We start from the raw sequence: 20771 nt of genomic DNA, 5'->3' as shown, positions 1-20771 counted from the left end.
CCTCGGTGTTCTGTTTAGTAGATGAAGCCCAGGCGGGAAGGGCTTCTTTCCTAGGTTAGTCTGACGCTGCCATCTCCAGGCCCCACCCTTCCACCACAGTTGTGACTTCTTACAAATGTGCAAAAGCACAACAGTTCGTGTTTCCATGAAGAACAGCTCAGGTCACTTTCTACTTCTAATGGTTTCCAATTTGCCTCTAAGTTTCATAAAATATGGTAAATAGATGACTACAAAATTCTGTCTGTTCTGAATGCAGAGGCAGTGGTGAAGTTGCTGTGAGTGTTTCTGAGCGCTTACTCATTTGCTACAGACTTCCGTGGGCCAGCACTCCCGCTTATTACCCTCGGAATAGCTCCCTATCAGGAAATGCAAAGAAGGACCTAAGCAAAGTCAGGTGAATCCAGGGATCGTTTCAGACTGAAAGAAAGCTGGCTTGTAGCCAAATGGGCCTGGCCTGAGTGAAACCAAGCAGCTCACAGAGCCTTTTGTTTGTTTGTTTGATTGATTGATTGATTGATTGATTGTGTAACTGAGGGTTGAACCCAGAGCCTCATGGTAGCCTAGTATCAAAGCAAAAACACAGCTTTCACCTACAAAGGAACCAAAGATGGTTTATTCTGGAGGCCAATATATGTCACAATGGTCTGGGAATACAGATGCATGTTACAACAAATACTATGCTTCAACATGGTAACCGTTTCCCAGTTTTTAATAGTTCTAGAACAGAAGACAGCCATTCATTACGGTGCTTTTCAAACCACTGCTGGCAACTTCAGGTAGGCAGGTATAGCAAAGGGGAAATATCTGCTGTGGCTTCAGACATTATCTGATGATACTTTTGGGTGTTTGGGTTGATAGAAGCTGGTCTTCTGTTAATGCCTCCCAAAAGGTTTCTCATGATAATTGTTGGGGATCTCCAGTTCAGGCCCCATTCCAAACCCCCACCCTCGTTGCTCCAAGCAGCTGCTTCTCCCCAGGAGCTCCTGAAGATTGCCTACAGGGTGTTTAAGATGAAGGCCACAGACTTGCCTCATGGTTTCCCCTCTTTCCCTGGGACCACCCGGGGAATGCTTTGCTCAGATTAAAACCTGGAACTTAATTCAGTTTGATTTGGCCTGATCTGATTTATGGCATCTGTAGAGTTACCCAGTACCAGGGGATATTTTTACCTATCAATAATCACAGAGATGTTAATAATAGAAATGAGGGGTGAGGCAGCTTCATTCTAAGCAAACTAGTCAAGGTCACAGGCTCAAATGTGCAAAGTGTCCACATGCCCTGCTGAACCTAGTAGTCAGCTCTGAGAACTTGGAAGTTTTATAATAAACTCTGAGCGGTCAATGAATAAAGAGTCCGGAAACAGAAATCCAGGAGGGCCCTGGCTCAGTAAGATGTCAGCCAATCTCTAGCCTTTATTCTTTGGCCGTAGTTCCTCCTGCTTGTTGCTTTTGGGGGTGGGAGGGGTGATGTTAGTGGCTTTTCCTGAATCTTCACTCTTCTATCAGGTTTCTTGATCAATCAGAATCCTCTGTCTACATGCAAATTAACAACCAAGTTCATCTCAACTCTGTGCCTAATTTACATATGAGCAGGACAAAATTAGCATATTCCCAAAATATAAAAGAACCTTGTATCCAGCATTCTACCTGGCAACCCACTCCCCCCACCCCACTTCTCAATAAAACCCTGCCTGCCACCCCTCATTCTGTCATCCTCACACATCCCTCTCAACCATAGACTACAAACTCAACTTGACCCAGGGAACCAGTAACGTTAGACATGGAGGTGTGCAATGAATGACTATTAAGAGGGCTAAAAATAACCCAAGATACTTTGATTCCAGATTTGAAACATTCTTACTCTGCAGTCACACGGTTCTGATAAGTCCCCCAGCCTGTAGAAGCCTTACCACAGGTGTGGCTGTTTTTCTGGACACTTCAGGTCATGCAAGGCAAGAGCTCCATCACTGAGCTCCTCCCCTAGCTCTCTTTCTACTTTTTTTTTTAAAAAAATTGATACTTATTTGTCCAGACTGGCCTTGGACTTATTCTGTAGCCCAGATGGGTTAACTTGCAATCCTCTTGCCCCAGACCCCACCCCCACCCCCCGAATAGCTGGGGTTGCAGTCCTGTGCCACCAGACCTGGCTTAATTTGTTTTCAGTAGCACCTAGATGTTCATTTGTAAATCCAACAGAAAGCAGTTGCTGTGTGCAAGATATTGTACAAAACCCCAGGAAGTGGACGTAGAGGGGAATAGAGGCTAGCGTCAGTGTGATAAGAGATGATTTAAGAAGAACCCCAAGAAGCTCATAACATAAAACGGAAGATAGTATTACAAAGTACTCATTTGATGGAAACACAAATAGGGTTCTAAATACAGTACAGTAAAAACTACTTGCTCTGTCCCAGTCCCAAGCCACTTGTGTTATTTACTAAGCAGCACAATGTTATTCATTAAATGTCACTGTTTACCGTAGAGAGAAGCCATGAGGCACAACAGAACCCACTATAAGAGGTTATTAAGGAAAAGGAACAGAGAGGGTGTGAAAGGATGATAAACGATGCTGGTGGTGGCACTGGTTACTGTGTGGAAAGGTCACGGTCACGACAGAACCCAGTGTTAGTTTCCAGAGCTTTATTAGGAGGGAAAGGGGAAGAAGGGAGAGAAGAGAGCCAGGCCTGGAGAGAGAGAAAGATGGTAAGGTGGGGGGAGAGGGGAGCAGAGCAGAGCAGGGAGGGAGTGGAGTCTGCTTTTTAAGTCGTGTACGTAGTCACTAATATACACTGATGACGTAAGACGCAAGACCTTTTGCTTAACTCCCGAACTTCGTGTGTACGGTCACGCAGCTGGAGTGAGGACAGAATCCTAACAGTGTGTGCATAGGCCTATGGGAACGATTGTTCAGGAAACTGGGTAAGTGGAACCCGCTTTTATAGTTGCATATGGGCTTATGTAGCTACGCCAGGCATGTACATAGATTACGTGATCACACAGTACACAGATTACAGATTACGTAGGACGTAAGGCCCTGGGGTGACTAAGTATCTTACCAGTGCACTCATGTAGCTGGGGGAGTGGCTAGGAATTCTAACATCTTCCCTGGTTTTTAATGCCTCAGAAAGTTAGGTCCCCCATCATGGTGGATGCTGTCATCTTCTAATCAAGAGACTGGAGGATGGTTCATGAGCCAGGAATAATAGGATCCTTCTGAGAAGGTATTTTACACCCACCATAACATTAATCTGATGCAAAGTTGAATTTTATGATTTTATATGGGTCCATTGTGAAAACTAGTAGGAACAGAAGAATTTGTTAGCCGTAATTTACATGTGTAAATTAAGAAGCCTACATTTTCACAGTTCACTATTTGCCCGGATTATCTTTCACTGCAGCCTGTCCAGTGAACATGTTTGTCTATTTCAACCAAGTAGAAAATCTCCTTGGCTCTACACTCTGCTTAGAACAATGCTTCCAGACTTAACTGGACTTGAGTCTGCTCTCAGCCTTGTGCACAAAGAAGAGATAAACCACTCTACCTTGGAACTCATGCAAGAGCTGGAATCTAGAAATGAGCAAAACTATGGAAATTTTCTAAGCTTAAAGGAACTTTATGTGCATGTCAGAAATTATTATTTGGGTTATGAACCAAATAAACAAAAGATGTAAGATTTTCCTGAAATAATTTTATAATTCGCTAGAAGGTGTTAAGATATTTGCATGAAAGGTTTATAAAATGTAAGATATAATACAAAATACAAAGAAATGTTCTGTTTCAGATCAGTGAAAAGAAACTCTGCTCACATGGAGCTTACATTCAAGCAGAGAAAACTGGCAAAATGAAGTTAGTCAAATATTTTTCATGCAGATGTTGACAGCTGTAGTATTGATGATGACTTGTCACAACAGCAAAGTAGAAGGGACCTGGACTGTAAGAATGTATACAAGACAGGGAAAGGAAGGTTTCTATTTTAATAAGGGAGCCTTTCAAAGCCTTCCTCAGAAGGCACCATTAAGTAAATACATGAAGGAACTGAGAGAGTAAACCATGGTGGTACCTAGGGTATGAATGAATGGGCAGAAGGAATATCAAGTACAATGGCCCTGAGGCACGAGCATACCTAGTGAGTTTGAGGTCGGTGAGTGTGCTGGATAGTTGTATGTCAATTTGACCCAAGCTAAAGTCATCCGAGAGAACTTCAATTGAAAAACTGACTCCATAAGATCCAACTGTAAGGCCTTTACTTAATTAGCTATCAATGCAGGAGAGCCCTGCCCATTGTGGGTGGTGTCATCTCTGGGCCAGTGGTCATAGGTTCTATAAGAAAGCAGGCTGAGCAAACCATGCTGAGCAAGTCAGTAAGCAGCACCCCTCCATAGCTTGTTTCAGTTCCTGTCCTGACTTTCTTCCATGGTGAGCTGTAATGTGGAAGCATAAGCCAAATAAATCCCTTCCTACCCAACTTGCTTTGGTCATGGTGTTTTATATATATAGAATAGTCACCCTATGTAGGACAGTGAGCACAGGGACAGCCCAGCCAAGGGCAACTCTCCTTGGGAAAAATGTGTCCAGCTTTCTGGTAGAGTATCACCTACCCTTCTTAGGGGTAATTTGGGGTTAGGCACATCTTGGTAGGAGAGATAAATGGGGCTGACTTAAATCAAATCAATATTGGGCATAAGCAAGCATAGTTAAGAACAAGTCTGTCCTTGAAGCCATGTGTCGGGGGGGAAAAATCCCCATTTACCATCTCATGCATGCATAGTCTTGTGCATATATGCTTAAAAGTGTGGGATTTGTGGCTTTCACAGGCATAGATCAAAGTTATGTAACAGCCCATCTGTCAATCAGCATAAGGATATACCCCATTCCCACCCCAGGAAATCGACTCCTCCAGACTGAGCTCATTAAAAGAACCTAAAAAAGAACTCCCGGCTCTTGAGCCACATGTGTGCTCAAGCCTGTTCTCATTCTGTGGAGTGCCTCTCTGCCTTCGCGCTTACTTTTAATAAATCTATACTTCCATTTCTACTCCGTATGTCTCATCTAGTTTGTTGTCTGAACACAAAAACCCCCAGACGTCTCAACCAGGAACACCCTGAAACCTACTGTGGAAACAGATTCCAAGAACAAAAGACAGGCCAGGGTGATTAAAATACAGTGAGTAAAGGGGAGTTCTGAGGCGAGCAGGGTCAGCAAACACGAGGAGGACTGTGTAAGCCTCTGCAGGGACTTTGGCTGTGTGCAGAGTGGAGTGAGTAGTCGTGTAGGAATTCTGAGTAGCAAACCAACAACGTTCTAACCTGAATTTTAAGAGAATCACTGTGAATGTTAGATGAAGAATGGGCTTTGCGGGGAAATGAGTGAGACCAGAGAGACCATTTAGGAGGCCAATGCTGTTGCAGGCAGGGATAATGGAGGGGAGGAAAAATGGCCAGGCTTGATATATTTTGAAAATAAAGCAGGGGAACCTGAACAAAAGAGGAGTTTCAGCTGACTCCAACAATTTGCCTGGTTTCTTCTCTTTCTATCCCTCACTCTCTGTAAACCTAAACACTCCTGTGTCAGGCCCTAAGTCACAGGAGGCACTCAATAAATAATATTTATTTAATATTTCATGCATAAAGGACTAACTAAGCACTGTCTCTTCTACCAGAAGAGAAGACTTTGGAGAATTGTCTTGGGGTGAGGAAAGAGTTGGAGTTCAGTACTGGACATTCTGGTTTATGATCATTCATTCAGTGACTAGCAGATGGATTTCCAAACCAGAAGTTCGGTGGAGAAGTCCAGTTAGACGTACACATCAGGAGGTTACCCACCGGCATCAGGATGGCAGTTAGAGTCACAAGATGAAATGAGAGCACCAAGAAAGAACAAGGCGAATGAAAAGAGGGTCGACACTGAGACCTCAGGCACTTCAGCATTGAGATGTGAGAGAGAGGAAGTTAGTTTGGTGGCAATGCCTGTGATCCCGATATACAGGACGCTGAGGGAGCAGGATCACCATGAGTTCAAGGCCAGCCCAGCCCGCAAAGCAAGAGACTGTCTCAACAAACAACAACTCCCCCACCCCTCCCCACCCCCACACACAAACAAACGGATCGATGATATAGAGACAAAGAACCAGCAAAACCAATTGAGTAGTTAGGAGCAAGTTACGAGGCGGGAAAACCAAATGAAATATCCTGGAAGCCGATGTTGGACTCTGGTAGCACAGATAATGGACCAAATAAGACAAAAATGCAAGAACTAAATATTGGATTTAGCAGTAGAGTGGGGGCCAGAGATTTTTGACTGAGCAGTAGGGGAGGGGTAGGACAGAGCCTCTAGCTCACCGCCACGGGAGCAAGAGGAGGGAAACTGCAAGCCACTGCAGAAAACTCTTCCAGGAGTTTTGCTATAATGGAAAAGAGAAAAACAGAAGAGTAGAAGCAAGGACAGATCGGGTTGTTTTGATTTTAGAGGCTGAGGAGAGTGACAGAGGTTAATGAAGAGGATCTGGTGGGAAGATCAAAGCAAAGGCGAACTGCTAGAGAAGCACTCTTGAATATATGAAAAGTAGAGATGTAGGCCACATTCGGAGGAGTTGGCTTTTGCTAAATTTATTCACAGTAACCAGAAAGCTGAGTTTGGATATACTCTGCTGGTGGGTGGTGGTTGTGTTGGTGGCAGCTTGTTGAATTCTTTTCTGATTGTTTCCATTTTCTCAGTGAAACCGGAAACAGCTACCAGCCTACCCTGGGGATGGAGGTTTGAAAAGAGAAGGAAAGGGGTAGGTAGTAGAGGGGAGTAGAAATGATTCATGAATGGCAAACTGAAACAGTAACCTTGAGGGTTATGACTACTAATTTTTTTTTTTTTTTTTTTTTTTTGGTTTTTCGAGACAGGGTTTCTCTGTGTAGCTTTGCGCCTTTCCTGGAACTCACTTTGTAGACCAGGCTGGCCTCGAACTCACAGAGATCCGCCTGGCTCTGCCTCCCGAGTGCTGGGATTAAAGGCATGTACCACCACCGCCCGGCATATGACTACTAATTTGTATAATGTCCTGTGGTTCACAAAGTATTAGGTTATCTGAAGTAAGTCTACCTGGAGGAAGGGAAGGCAAAAATCATTGACTCCGATTTAGACATGATGAAATTGGCACACTTAAGAGATGCCATGACTTGCCAAATTTACATAATTGGTACAACCTGGCCCCAGATCTTCTGACGCATGATTTACTTATTTCACTCTGTGCTGCCCAGGGGCTGGTGATAGTATGAGAACAGAAGATTACTGAGGATTAGACAATAGTGATCTCAGGATGCTTCAGACTGGCCCAAACCAGGATTTTCAGGTAAAGAACAGTAGGAAGGCATATTGGACAGGAAGAGTTAAAAAGAAAATTTGTAAGGAATTGCATTAGTCAGGGTTTTCTAGCATAACAGAATTTATACAATGAATCTCTCTCTCTAAATATATATAGAAAGGGGATTTATTAGGCTGACTTATAGGATGTGGTCCAGCTAATCCAACAATGGCTGGCTATGAATCCAAGAATCCAGTAAGTAGTTGCTGGGTTCATGAGGCTGAATGTCTCAGTTTTCAGTATACCCTAGAATCCTGAAGAAGTATGCTCTAATACCAGTGAAGGAATGGACTTGCTAGAAAGGTGAGAGCAAACAGGCAAAGCACAAAGCTTCCTTCTTCCATGTCCTTATATAGGCTGCCAGCAGATGGTGTGGCCCAGGTTAGAACTGGATCTAAGGTGTGTCCTCCTACCTCAAAGACCTGGATGAGAAGGGGATTTTCCCATTTCAAATTAAGCAGAAATTTCTCACAGATGTACCCTCTCTTTTTGGGTTTTAGTTTAATTCCAGATGTAGTCAAGTTGACAAACAAGAATAGCCATCACGGGAATGTTTGTAGTGAGTAAACTGACTTGGTTGAAACAGGAGAGAGAGCAGCTCAGGGGCTGTGGGAAGTGCGTGAGACTGGATATCTAGATTTCTAGCTTATGTTGGATACAGAAGCTCTGACAATCATAGCCCAAATCTCTTCATGGCAACGACTAGCTCTCTCATGTATGTATGTATGTATGTATGTATGTATGTATGTATGTATGTGTTTGTATCTTGCTATGTAGCTCAGACTGGTCATGAACCCACAATCCTTTTGCCTTCACCTCTCAAATGCTGAAACTACAGGCTAGTGCACGGATTCCTGACACCTCAGAAGAAATATTTGAATTCTGAGGTTCCATCAGGATGCCCGTGAGGCAACGGAAGGCATGAGGCATGTCTAGAGAGAGGACAGGCTAAAAGCAGGCATCCATGTAGAGGTAGGAAGTGAAGATGGGGGAAAGATGGAGGGAGGCAGAGGGCTCAGGAGCAGCTCGTTGGGGACGTTCATGCAAGTAGCCATGATCTGAGGTGGAAGAAGAAAAATTGTAGTTCCATGATGGTCCAAGGGTGAGACTTGGATGTTCTGTTAGGTCAAAGCCTGGCCTGCAAAGAGCAAAGGGCTCTGAAACAATGGAAAAGACAGATGGTATGATCTAGAGACAATCTCTCCATATTTTTTGATTTGATACACGTTAATTTTTAGTTTTCGTTTTATTTATTATTTTGTGTGTATAGGCACATACCACCATGAGGTCAAAGGACAACTTTCAGGAGTCAGTTCTCTTCCACTATTTAGGTCTTGGTTATTGACTCAGTTTGGACCAGCCCCTGACTTAACCAATGTTTCTTGAGAATCTGGACAGTATCCTATCCTAGGGAAGTGGACCAAATGAAGACACTAGCCTCATGGAGCTTGTAGTCTACTGAAAAACATAGACACCACACGTGTCTTGAATGTGGTTAATGCCACAAAGAAAAATGGTTCAGGTCAGTGAGTAGAGAGTTAACAGTAGGGCCCAGAGAGCCTTCTCTGAGGTGGTAGCATTTAAACAGCGTTTAAACAGAGGAAGTGAGCAGGCTACGCAACTGTTAGGGAAGCACATTCCAGGCAGAGAAGAAGCCAAGAGCAAAGTTGGGTCTGGCAAATCTCCATGAATGTACAAATAGCTAGGTTATTGGCTGGAGAGCAAGTGGGGTGAAAGGGAGACAGTGACCAGACCACAAAAGCCCAGGCAGGCCACACTGACTTTTGGTGTCAGTCTGAGTGTGAGGAGCATGTAGAGTTTGAAACCAGGCAGAGATGTGGTGTTGCTGGTGCTTTAGAAGGACCAAGTGACCCGGAAAGTAGGGCCAGGGAGGAAGAAGAACATCACAATTATCATCAGGCAGTTGGGGCAGGGGTGGGGGTGGACCACGGAACTCTGGCAGTCATTGATGTGAGAGAGGATGTTCAGGAGCAGGAGGAACGTGGCAGGAAGTAGTGGATGCGGCTGCAGGAAATAACTCAGAGAGTGAGTGTGATTCTGAAGATACCATGATGAGGGGAAGCAGTGGACTGTCACAGGAAAGTAACACTCAGGGTCCTTTAGAAGTGCTGAATGAGGAAGAAGAGTCTCCAGGCCTTCATCACAAATATTTTTGTTTTGCTCCTGCAGGTCCATGTGGAATGGCTGCCAGGAAATGAGTTGTGAATATTGAAAGCAAGTCCTCTTGGAGAAGAAACCTGACTTTGTGTTTCTAATCCATGACAGCAAGTGGGGCGTCTGAAGACCTAGGTACGGGTCTAGAAAGGAGGGAACTCTTGCCTCACACATAATGTGGTCTTAGAATGACCCCTCCCAGCATCCTTTTCCTCAGCCCCAACGCCATGCTTTCCTGTACTCTGGGCTTGTTTCTCTGTCATCTTCAGCACACTGGGTAGGCTGGTCCTTCTGGCTATCCAGTCTGCACAGTGGCGTTGAGTCAATATTCTCAAAGTCCGGCCCGCGTGGTGGTAGGTCTCTTCTAAAAATTCCCAGGGCTCTTCTTGTTTATCAGGTTGAAATGCATCTTCTCATATCAGGACCCAGGTGAGATGACACTGACACAAAATCAATGTGTCTTTAGACACAAAATCATCTTTTTCTTTTCATGCTTTTGACTATAATGCCCCTCTAGAACCTGTCCTCCACCTGTCCCTGCCCTTTCAAAACCTACCCACTATTCAAGACCCATTCCTTTTCTTTCTTCCTTCCTTCCTTCCTTCCTTCCTTCCTTCCTTCCTTCCTTCCTTTCTTTCTTTTTTTCGAGGCAGGGTTTCTCTATGTAGCCCTGGCTGTCCCGGAACTTGCTCTGTAGACCAGGCTGGCCTAGAACTCACAGAGATCTGCCTGCCTCTGCCTCCCGAGTGCTGGGATTAAAGGCATGCGCCGCTGCCACCGCCGCCGCCAGCAGCAGCATAACACCCCTTTCTAATAGCACTTTTTCATGAAGATTTTCAAGAGAGGTTATCCTCCTTAAAATCCCACTACAGCGCACACATTCTAGCAGTGCTTGCTAGACTCTGTGTTGGGATTATCTGCATGCTTGTCTGATTCTCTCCTCCCTCCTCACAGTTGGCTGGTGCTAAACAAGAGCAAACTTCTCTTCTCCTCTTTTTCTGTATCATCCGAGGTCCTCAGTACAAGGCCTTGAACATGTCAGGCAGTTAACAAACACTGAATCTGATTGCTTTCTGAAAAGGACAAAAGAGTTCTGAGAGAAATCTGACTGTGGGAAGAGAGACTTGTAAGCAAGCATTCACAAATGCTGGAATGTCCTGTGGGGATAAACAGGGGGACAGCCAATGAGATGCAGGCATGGTGGGCAGCAAATCACGAGCCAGGATGACAAGGTCATCTTCCTACATGTGGCCCTGCTGCCGAGGCCAGGGTCCTCCAGCCTACAGAGTCACAGGGCCAGGGTCCTCCAGCCTACAGAGTCACAGGGCCAGGGTCCTCCAGCCTACAGAGTCACAGGGCCAGGGTCCTCCAGCCTACAGAAGTTACAGGGCCAGGGTCCTCCAGCCTACAGAGTCACAGGGCCAGGGTCCTCCAGCAGCCTACAGAGTCACAGGGCCAGGGTCCTCCAGCCTACAGAGTCACAGGGCCAGGGTCCTCCAGCCTACGGAGTCACAGGGCCAGGGTCCTCCAGCCTACGGAGTCACAGGGCCAGGGTCCTCCAGCCTACGGAGTCACAGGGCCAGGGTCCTCCAGCCTACGGAGTCACAGGGCCAGGGTCCTCCAGCCCACAGAAGTTACAAGGCCGGAGTCTGGATGGCTTCACATTGCTGTGTAGTTAAGGATGACCTTGAACTTCTATTGTTTGGCCTCCCACTTCCCGCACGATGAGATTATAGGTGGGAGCCAACACATCTGGCTTATGTAGTAGTGCTGGGCATCTAATTCAGAGCTTGGCACATTTCAAGAAAGCCCCCTAGCAACTGAGCCACAGCCCTGAATTTGAATTTTATCACCCCTCCAGCATGGTTCCCATGTAGCCATAAGACTCCATTGTAATTTCTATCCTCATCTTATAGACTGTTTGAGACTGTAACATCTTGTTGCCTACTCCATGGTGATACTCCTGGTATTAACATACAGCCTTATCCTTTCACAGGGTACTGACTTCATGTGGCTCCCCAATACCCCATGAGGCTGGTGTTATTAGTGAGTCACCCCCATTTTATAGGAGAAGGAAAGAAGGAGGTAGGAGATGTGAGGTCTCACTGTCAATTAAGAAACCAGAATTTGTACTCAGATTTCCTGAGTCCTGGTTCTGCCATGGGTTCACTGAAAAATAAAGGTTGCCCCCTGCCCCCAAATAAGTATGGTATGTGGGGCTGAGTCGGACAGACAGTCTAAGTAAAATTCCACACAGTTCCGGCTTGTTATTGCTTGCTGTTACCTAAAAGAAACAAGGAGTATACAAAGGCCTGCGCTAACTTTTTCCCTAAGGCTCACAAGCTTTATAATGATTGATTGTAATTTTAAAACTTTACTTATAAAATTGCACAAACAAAGAAAATAAGAAAGAACAGAATAATCCAGTGACCCTAAATTAGACTAGGATAACCAAACTTAACTAATAGAAAAATCTATTTATTCAATACCCAGATTCAACAACAATAAGAATTTTGCTATATTAGCTTTATTTGGCTCCTTTCTCCATCTTCTTCATCATGATCTTGCTGGAACCTTGACATTTAAATGTGTTAAATCCCAGACACCACGTCCTCTCCTCCCTTCCTACTTACGAGTGTCTTGTAAAAGCGTCTTTGTGTTAAAGGATAGTGGCTTTGCCAGCAAGACCTCCTTAAGCCACAGAATACCAGGTGCACAGCAGATGTGCCCAGGCACCCTGGCCAGTCTTCGAGGTGAACTCTGGCACAAAGTATGGGTTCTCAATCATGCTGACTGGCAAACACATTTGTGCTCCTTCCAAGCCCTTTGACATAACTGAGTGTTGATTTAGTCCAGTTGTAGGAGATCAGCTGCTGTTGGGTGCCACCTTGCCTGCTTTGAAACTGACAGAAAATGAGGTACGGAAGCAGCTTCCAGACCACAGGTAGGGCTCCTCCTAATGCCCTCCCCACAGTAAGATGCAGAATATGTATGCCTGCTGCCATAAGTCTGAGTCACAATGACGCACACAGAAGGAGGCAGCCAGGTTTCTAGCTTTTGCGAGGCATTACTGGCCATTACTTGGGGGACCATATGTATAATACCTGCTTCATGCTAGGGTGGTCACTGGTCACACTAGGTGAGCAGTACTCTGATTCCACTTTTACAGAAGGAGGGTGTGAGGACAGGGCACTTATTGCTCACCAAATTTGTCTTTCCCCTCCATGGTACAAACTGATATACCTACCAGACCATAAAATCAAAAGCAAGAGCCACAAACCTGGAATTAAACTGGGTTGTCTCTAGGGGTCATCCTGGACAGCTTCATGGAAAGAAAGCCTTGCGTGGTCCTCCTTTGTCTGCCTGGCCAGCAGCCTCTCTACCTGCCTACCCTTGCAACACATTCTTACGAGTCTCCAGAGTGTTAGGCTGCGATTCTTCTGTGCACATTCTGCCTATACTTTGTTCAATACGAGCAGGGCGTAGAAGCCATGATTTTGGCTTAAGGCATTCTCAATTCTATTTCTGGTAGACTGTAGCATACAGGAACCTCAAATGCTTGGGGAAGCAACAGTAACCAAGCCCTGGCACGTATTTTCACAAACACCTACTACTTTTCACTTTCACTTCAAGAAACAGGTGCTGGGCTCCTTAGCATCTCCATGAGGGCTTTGGTCTTGGATTCTGCCACCAGCATGCCGCTATCTGACATCTGTCGACTCACCTAATTAAATTCCTCTCTTGCAGGATCACATCCCTGTTTCATGTGGGTGACTAGGGGCCGAGATAGCCAGTGCTACCGTTAGTTTTTTTTTTTTCTACTCAGAAGGAAACTGATGTCATTGGCCCTCCCACCCACAAGCCCTAAATTGAAAACAAACTACAAGTTGCATAATTTATAGAGCAGAGGCTATGTCTTTATGATGCTGGAACCAATGCTTAAAAAAAGAAAAACCCGTTGCTTCGTGTATCATATTTTGTAAAAGATGATTTGGCTTGGGTTCCATGTCATGACAAATGACAGGCGCTGCTTGTTAAATTTGTGTTATTTTGAGTTGGAACAGAGACTGAATGAGACCAATTGAGGTGCTTAGGTTGTAAGATTAAGGCAGCACTCACTCCCAGGACAGGCAGCTATGGACTCTACCCTCACACAGCCACGAAAAGGGGAGCTTCCTCAATTTTTCCACCTTTGCCTCAGACAGAGGGTGGCTTGGGGTCAGCCGAGGACAAAATTATCATCGTATGACTCTGGAGTGTCTCATAGCCCGAGTCTGGGAGATTCCGATTCAGTACAGTTGGGGTGTGGTTCTGGCATTGTTCCATGTAAGCTTCATCACTTAAAATATGCAGTCAGGTTTGGAAGCCTCGGTGCAGTGTTTGGAATACCACAGTTGGAAGGTTATTGTTCTGATATGATTTCTGGTACTGCGATTAAAAAAAAATCTGCTCAAAACAAACTTGGGGAAGGAAGGGGGGTTATTTGGCTTATAGGTGACAGTCCATCACCAGGGAAGCCAAGGCAGGAACTTGAGGCAGAAACTGAAACAGAGACCATGAGGTAGTACTGCTTCCTGGCTTGCTCAGCTGTTTTTCTTACAGAACCCAGGCATGCTTGCCCAGGGAGAGCACCACACACAGTAGGCTGGGCCCTGCTACACCTATTAGCAGTTCAGAAAATATCCCTCAGACATGCCCGCAGACCAATCTGATGGAGGCAATTCCTTAATGGAGGTTCCATCTCTCCAGGTGACTCTAGTTTGTGTCCAGTGGACAAATGATCCAGCACAGTGATTCTCCCTGGAATTAGGTGTTTCCAGATTGAATTCTATATATAGGACTGTGTTTACCTCTAAGTAAAATAAAATCCCTGGATATTGGTTTATACAATTAGAGTTTTGTTTTCTGAAGCCTGGATGGCCTTCACTACAGATAACAGTGGAAATCTCGATATTCTCCTAGACTTCCCTCGGCTGTCTGTTTCTTGGTCTTCATGGGACGGCTATTTCCAGGGCTCATCTACCTTCAAGAGCCTCAGAAAGAAGCCAAAGTGCAAGGTCAGCCCTCTCCGATCTCGGCTGCTTGGTACCGAGACAGGGAAAGTCTTGCCACAACTGCTTTTTCCGAGACAACCTCTCATAAACCTAATTGGCTAAAAGCCACATGACCACCTGTCCATTGAAGGGAGCCTGGAAGAGTTAAGAGCAGGCTCCCCGCAGTGGGCGTGGCTCTTCCCAAGCTGTTATAATGTAAGCCTCGCAATTCCCGGGAGGGCTTGTTCAAACACAGATAACTGGGCTCCACCCCCTGGATGTGCCAATTTAGCAAGCCTAGGTTAGGACCTAAGAATTTAGATTAGGTGACATTCATATTGTGTGCTGCTATGGGTCTTGGAACAATTTGAGAACCACTGACTTCCACTAATGCCTTTCTCCAGAGTAGATTGGGTAGATATGTGGAGAGCATTTTGGGGAGCACAGGATGGACGCAGGTGGTGAGACAGTCTCATGTAGCCCAGGCTGGCCCTGAACTCCTGAGTCTCTGTCTTACCTCCTGAGTACCGGGATTGCATGCCCCACCACACGTGGTTTCTGGAGTGTGTAATATCCTCGTCTGGACTGCCAGCCTGCAAATAACGACTTGGAGACTTATCATTAATTATGAAAGCTAGGCCTTAGCTTGGGCTTGTCCCACTAGCTCTTATAACTTAAATTAGCACATTTATATTAATCTACGTTTTGCCTTGTGACTTTTTACCTTTCTTTCATTCTGTATGTCCAATCCCCCCCTGTATTCCTCCTCCTCTTTCTTTCTCTTCGGGGAAATCCTGCTTATACTTACTGCCTAGCTACCGGCTGGTCAGCTTTTTATTACACCAATCACAGCAATACACCCTCACACACTGTACAAATATCCCACAACAGGTGTGTGTGTGTGTGTGTGTGTGTGTGTGTGTGTGTTGTGTTGGTAATGTGGAGGCCTAAAGGTCAATGTCATACTTCTATTACTTTTCACTTTTTTTTCTAAATTTTAAAATGGGGGCGTCTCTTACTGAATCTAGAGCCCACCAATTTGGCTAGACTGACTGGCCAGAAAGCACTGGAGAGCTTCCTGTCTCTGCCTCCTCCTCGGCACTAGGATGACCGTGTGTGCTGGCAATGCTCAGCTTTTCTTTCTTTCCTTCTTTCTCTCTTCTTTCCAATTTTCATTTTTGACACAGGCCTCTCTCAACATAGCCCTGGCTGTCTTGTAACTCACTATGTGGACCAGGCTGACCTGGAACTAACTCACTGAGAGCCTTCTGCCTTGGCCTCTGCTTCTGGAGTGCTGGGATAAAGACTTTTTGCCACCACCAGCCAACTTTTTTTTTTAAAACATTGGGAGTGGGGATCAAATTCAGGTCCTCGTGTCTGCATAGCAAACACTTAACAGACCAAGCCATCTCCCCAGCCCCAGGCGAGCACACTGAAAGGTAGAGTCCCTGGGTCCAACCACTAGATGCGCTGATTTCATTCGTTTATGGTGTTCGAGCATCCTTGTTGTCAAACATGATTTCAAGTGCAGCAGGAAATGGGAGTCATTAGTTTAGGCAAACCACTGCCCTTTGTCTGGAGCTGGTATTAAGATTCTATTAGTAAGAAGGAAGAAAGAAAGTAATGGGCCGTGACTTCTGACTGTGATATCCAGACCTGTCTGCATTTTTGGAACATTTGGGAATCCATAAGAATTCCCAGATACTAATTCACCATGGATGGCAGCGGGGCATGAGCCACGGTTTTTGATGTGCCCCAGATGATTCTAATAAACAGACATGTTTGGAGAACCCCGAGTTAGGAGAAGATTGCCTTGAAAATGATTACATTTAAAAACAATTTTCAGAGGGAGGTGTGAAGGAATGTGATTGGGGTGGGAGAGTAACCTGATTTATTGAATTGCAGCTTTCAAGTATGTGAGAAAAATCCAGTCAGAATGCTGTTGTCTCTCTGAACTGAAGAACAGCGAGAAGGGAGTGGAAGGAGTGGGGTCAGAGCCCTTGGGTTAGATGCAGAGAATAATTTCCCAGCTGCAAATGGCTGCAGAAAGACGTGGTGTGGAGAGGACCACATTGCACAGTCCTGTCACTGAAGAGCCGTAAAAAAAAAAACACTGCAGATTTTCATCTGCTGAGATGTTCTAATGCCATTCTGTATGAAGGTGAAGAGGTCCATGAAGTGACCTGTCTAGTTTGCTTTGAAAATTCCGTATTTTACCCCTTGTCTCATTTCATGCCTCAGCTTAAAAGACGGGCCTCTGCATTAACAATTCAGAGAAAACCTAACCCCTGCCTGCCTATCTGCTTGAATGGACAAAATATCTGACAGCTAGTAATGGGTTGAGATGCCTCTAGCACAGACTGCTTGGATCTCGGAAAGGCTATTTTGAGCTTCTAGATGACAAGCGCACTACCAAATAGAGAGGGCCATTCACATTTAATTTAAATAGGTTTCTGTATTTGAAATGTTCATACCATATTAAGGGTGATTCACCATGGTGTTTGAACTCGGCTGCACACACACACACACACACACACACACACACACACACACACACACACCAGAATAGCTATTTTCATGCCACATGGGACTATAACTACATTTAAACTGTTTTCCTTTATGCATGAAAATCGTTCTTGAGAACAGGACTTGTCCTCTGAATTGTCTTTATTACTCTTGTGCAAGGCTGGGGATAGCTTTACCCTGACCATACCTAATCACATTTACCAGTGACATGCACTAGCCCCAGTGCATGAGTTTCAACTGCAGAGGAAAAAGGAAGAGGCCTTCCGTAGACTGAACTGTAGAAGATTTAACCTGTATTAGTGGGTCTTGGGTAGACGATAACCTGATGGAATTAAAGGCAAGAATTAGGAGTGTTTCCTATCATTAGCCCAGTGATTGCCACGGGTTGCTACACATCAGAACCACTACGGGGCACCTTCAATAGTCTGGTGTCCAAATCCTTATCTGCAGCATTTAAACCAGAATGACTGGGTATGGAAGCCAGGCACTGGTAGTTTGTTGTTTTGCTTCTTTGAGATATATAGTTCAGGATGGCCTTGAACATGGAATACTCCCATCTCAGCCTCCTGAATGCTAAGGTTACAGCCATGAGCCACCATACCTGGTGGCATCAGTAGTTTTTAAAGAGCTTCAGGCATGTCTTCTGTAGAGTCAGGTTTGAGAACCCCTGTTTTAGTCACCTTATTATGGGATCTAGAATCTTATGGGAAAGTGTGTCTAAGCTTCTTATTTAAAGTAAATGGAGAAATTAAGTAAAATTTTCTCCTTGCTGAGTTTTTTGGATGTTAATCCCTGACCACTCTACCTTTTTAATTCCTCTGTCATAAAAAAAAACAAACCATCATGAGTTAGCTCTGCAGAATAAAGACACTTTTCCCAGATTCCCTTGCAGCAGGCCATGACCATAGTCCCAGTTTGGGTCCACGGGATTAAGTAAAAGCAGTGAATTTTCATGATTGCTGAAAGGATAGCTGGTATTTGTTCCACCCTCCAGATCCTTGTTAGCTGGAATGCAAGCATCGTTTTGCATAATAGCTAGATAATGGGATGACTTGGAGAAAATGCAAGCCATGTAAAGCAAGGGGTCCAGTTCCCAGCCCCGAGCTTGGTATCAGACCAATCCTGACTGAGTATTCTGGCCATGTTACTACTAGGTGAGAAAAATAAACTGTCTTGTGTATGGTCTTACATTATGGCTGAATTTAAGTCAAACCAAACTAATGGTTCTCAGTGTCATTATACATCAAAAACACTCAGAGTGAGAAAAGTTGTCATGCAAGACCTACTTGACTGACAGCTATCAACCACAGGCCTTGCAGCCTTGGCAGCCTCCCAGCAGGAACCCATATCTGCTCCAGGGCAGACAGGAACAAAGTCTAGATCTGAAATACTACTGCTGACTAGTTAGTCCCTGAGTTCATGGGGTTGCCCAGAGAGACTGGTCTATAGCAGCTGTCCTCAATGTGGTCAGGGAGAAGCAGCTCTGTCACCCGTGACTGCTCAGTGCAGTGTTGCAAACCACGAAAGTAATGACCCTTCTCACTCTCTTTGGAGAATGTTGGCAGTTCTCTCTCTTTGTTCCTTCCCTCCTGATGCTAGAATCTAGGTCCAAGAAACCCCATTCCACTGCTTTATCACCTACCGGTGGTCTTTATCATGGGTAGAGTGGGTTGAACTGGCAACATGGAGAACGGACAGTTTGGAAGTAACAGTCCCCAGGTACATTTAGCAACAGCAGCCGCAGCCAAAAGGTACCTGAAGAACACCAGAGAGTAGCTGGGAGCAGAGACCATGGAGAGCTGAGGCTGCAAAGGACTGTGAAGAACAGAGAAAGAAGGCTAGGGCCTGCAAAGGGCTGGGACCACACAAGATAAATGGCTACAAAGGGAGACTTAAGATCTGTAAGAACTGGCCGATAAAAGGTTCTAGAAAGCCATTAGAGCCTATTTGCTTTCCAGTGAGAGACAGGAAGGGAGTGGATCCCCATGGGAGGGAAGGTGGGGAGGAAGTGGGAAGAGCAGAGGGAAGGGAAACTGTAATCAGGAATGTGACTAGATCTGGCGACTGAGGCACTAAAGCAAGAGCTGAGACAGCTCTGCCCCTCGAGGTTCAGCGCTCCGTGTCACTGCTGATATAATAATGATAATTAAAGACAATAACAGATGTTGACAGAGTTGTAGCAAAATTGGAACCTGTACACATTTCTGGTAGGGATATATTATGATGTGACCATTGGCTGTTCCTCAAAAACAAGGAGTGATTTCAAGATCCAGCAGTTTTCCTAAGGTACATAACCAAGAGAAATAAGAATATATTCACACAAAAGTTTGTATGATTGTTCATAAAGCCCAATTACTTACCCAAAAAGTAGGAATATATATCGAGTGATGAATAAGCAAACAAAATATTCCACACCACGAAAAGGAAGTGCATAGTCATGCTACAATATGACTGATGGAACCTTGAAAGCATTATGGTAAGAGAAAAAAGCTAGGTCACAAAAACCTGTATAATGTAGGATTCCATTTATAGTAATCATCCAGAACATAAAAATCCATACAGATGGATCTAATGGAAGGAGGAATGAAAATGACTGTAGTAAGTACAAGGTCTTCTTTAAGGGCAAAAAAAGGAAAAAGAAAGAAAACTGTTCTGAAATTAATAATGGTTGTACCACTCTGAGTCCCTAAAAACCATTGCATTGTATTTTTTAAATGGTTGAGTTTTACAGTGTGAATGATAACTCAATAATACTGTTAAGAAAAAAAGCACAGCCTTCCCCATCTCTGAAAAGAAAGAAAAGTGTACCAGAGCAATATATACAATGAAAAGAACATTGAAGACAAAGATACAGATCACAGGCCTCTGACCCTTTTCATTAACAGCAAAACCTAAGGGGAGAGAGCTCCAGTTCTAATTTATGGTAGCCATGTCTCTTTCCTTTTGCCCTGACAGAGCAGATGGTATATCAGATTCTCACTGGGAAGAGCTGCTTCTTTCTGCAGACTTGCATATCCTTGTGGAGGGGCCCCAAAACAGCTTGACCACACAGCAGCCATGACAGGCTTAGGGGCCGAGACACAGCTTCTGTGACAGGCTTACTGGCAAGGAAACACTCAGATCCAGAAAAAGCCTTAAGCTGATACCACCCAGGGATCCACCCAGGGGTGAGGACCTGACATCTCAAACATTCCAACCATTAGATAAGGTGGCCAGATGTCCTTGAATCTAGCACACATCTATTTTTGTTTTACAGATACTCCTAGACAATTGTCAGCCAATCAGGGTCCTGGACCCTGGAAATCTCCTCATCGCAACCTCTGCTATGATAAAAACCCTGCTCCACCTGAGCTCGGGGCTCTCCGCTCTCACCACTGTGTTGGACAGACAGAGAGACCTTGCTCAGAGCTTAAAAAGAATAAAGGCTCTTTGCTTTTACATGTGGGATTCGGTCTCCGTGGTGGTCTTTTGGGGGTCCAAAAGATCTGATGAAATCCCTGTAGGAGATGCCCAGTCAAGGTCTGTGAGACACCTCTCATTGAACCTCAGGAAATGCATCAGATATGCAGAGGAATCCTGCAACTGACAGGGGCCAGGGGGTGAGGGTGAGGTCATGTTCTGATTTAGTGCCATCTGAAGCCTCTGGTCTGTCCTCTGTCCTTCCCTTACAGATTGAGATAGGTCTGAGG

The 20771-nt window shown here is 45.0% G+C and overlaps 1 long non-coding RNA gene across 3 annotated transcripts; it reads left to right on the top strand.

Annotated features, from left to right (window-relative positions):
* The first annotated feature begins 692 nt into the window (after positions 1–692).
* LOC131913068 (uncharacterized) lies at positions 693–20527 on the top strand. Of its 3 annotated transcripts, XR_009379813.1 has the most exons (6): positions 693–776; positions 3121–3217; positions 7245–7336; positions 9539–9658; positions 12375–12467; positions 20339–20527. It is a non-coding gene; the product is annotated as an uncharacterized LOC131913068 (long non-coding RNA). The 3 variants fall into 3 exon arrangements; XR_009379811.1 differs by lacking the exon at positions 7245–7336; XR_009379812.1 differs by lacking the exons at positions 7245–7336; positions 20339–20527 and adding an exon at positions 14486–15411.
* Positions 20528–20771: the final 244 nt, after the last annotated feature.

This window comes from Peromyscus eremicus, chromosome 6, assembly GCF_949786415.1.
Source record: "Peromyscus eremicus chromosome 6, PerEre_H2_v1, whole genome shotgun sequence".
In the NCBI taxonomy this organism is placed as follows: Eukaryota; Metazoa; Chordata; class Mammalia; order Rodentia; family Cricetidae; genus Peromyscus; species Peromyscus eremicus.
The sequence above is the reverse complement of the archived record's forward strand: the minus strand, read 5'-3'. Positions and strand labels throughout refer to the sequence as shown.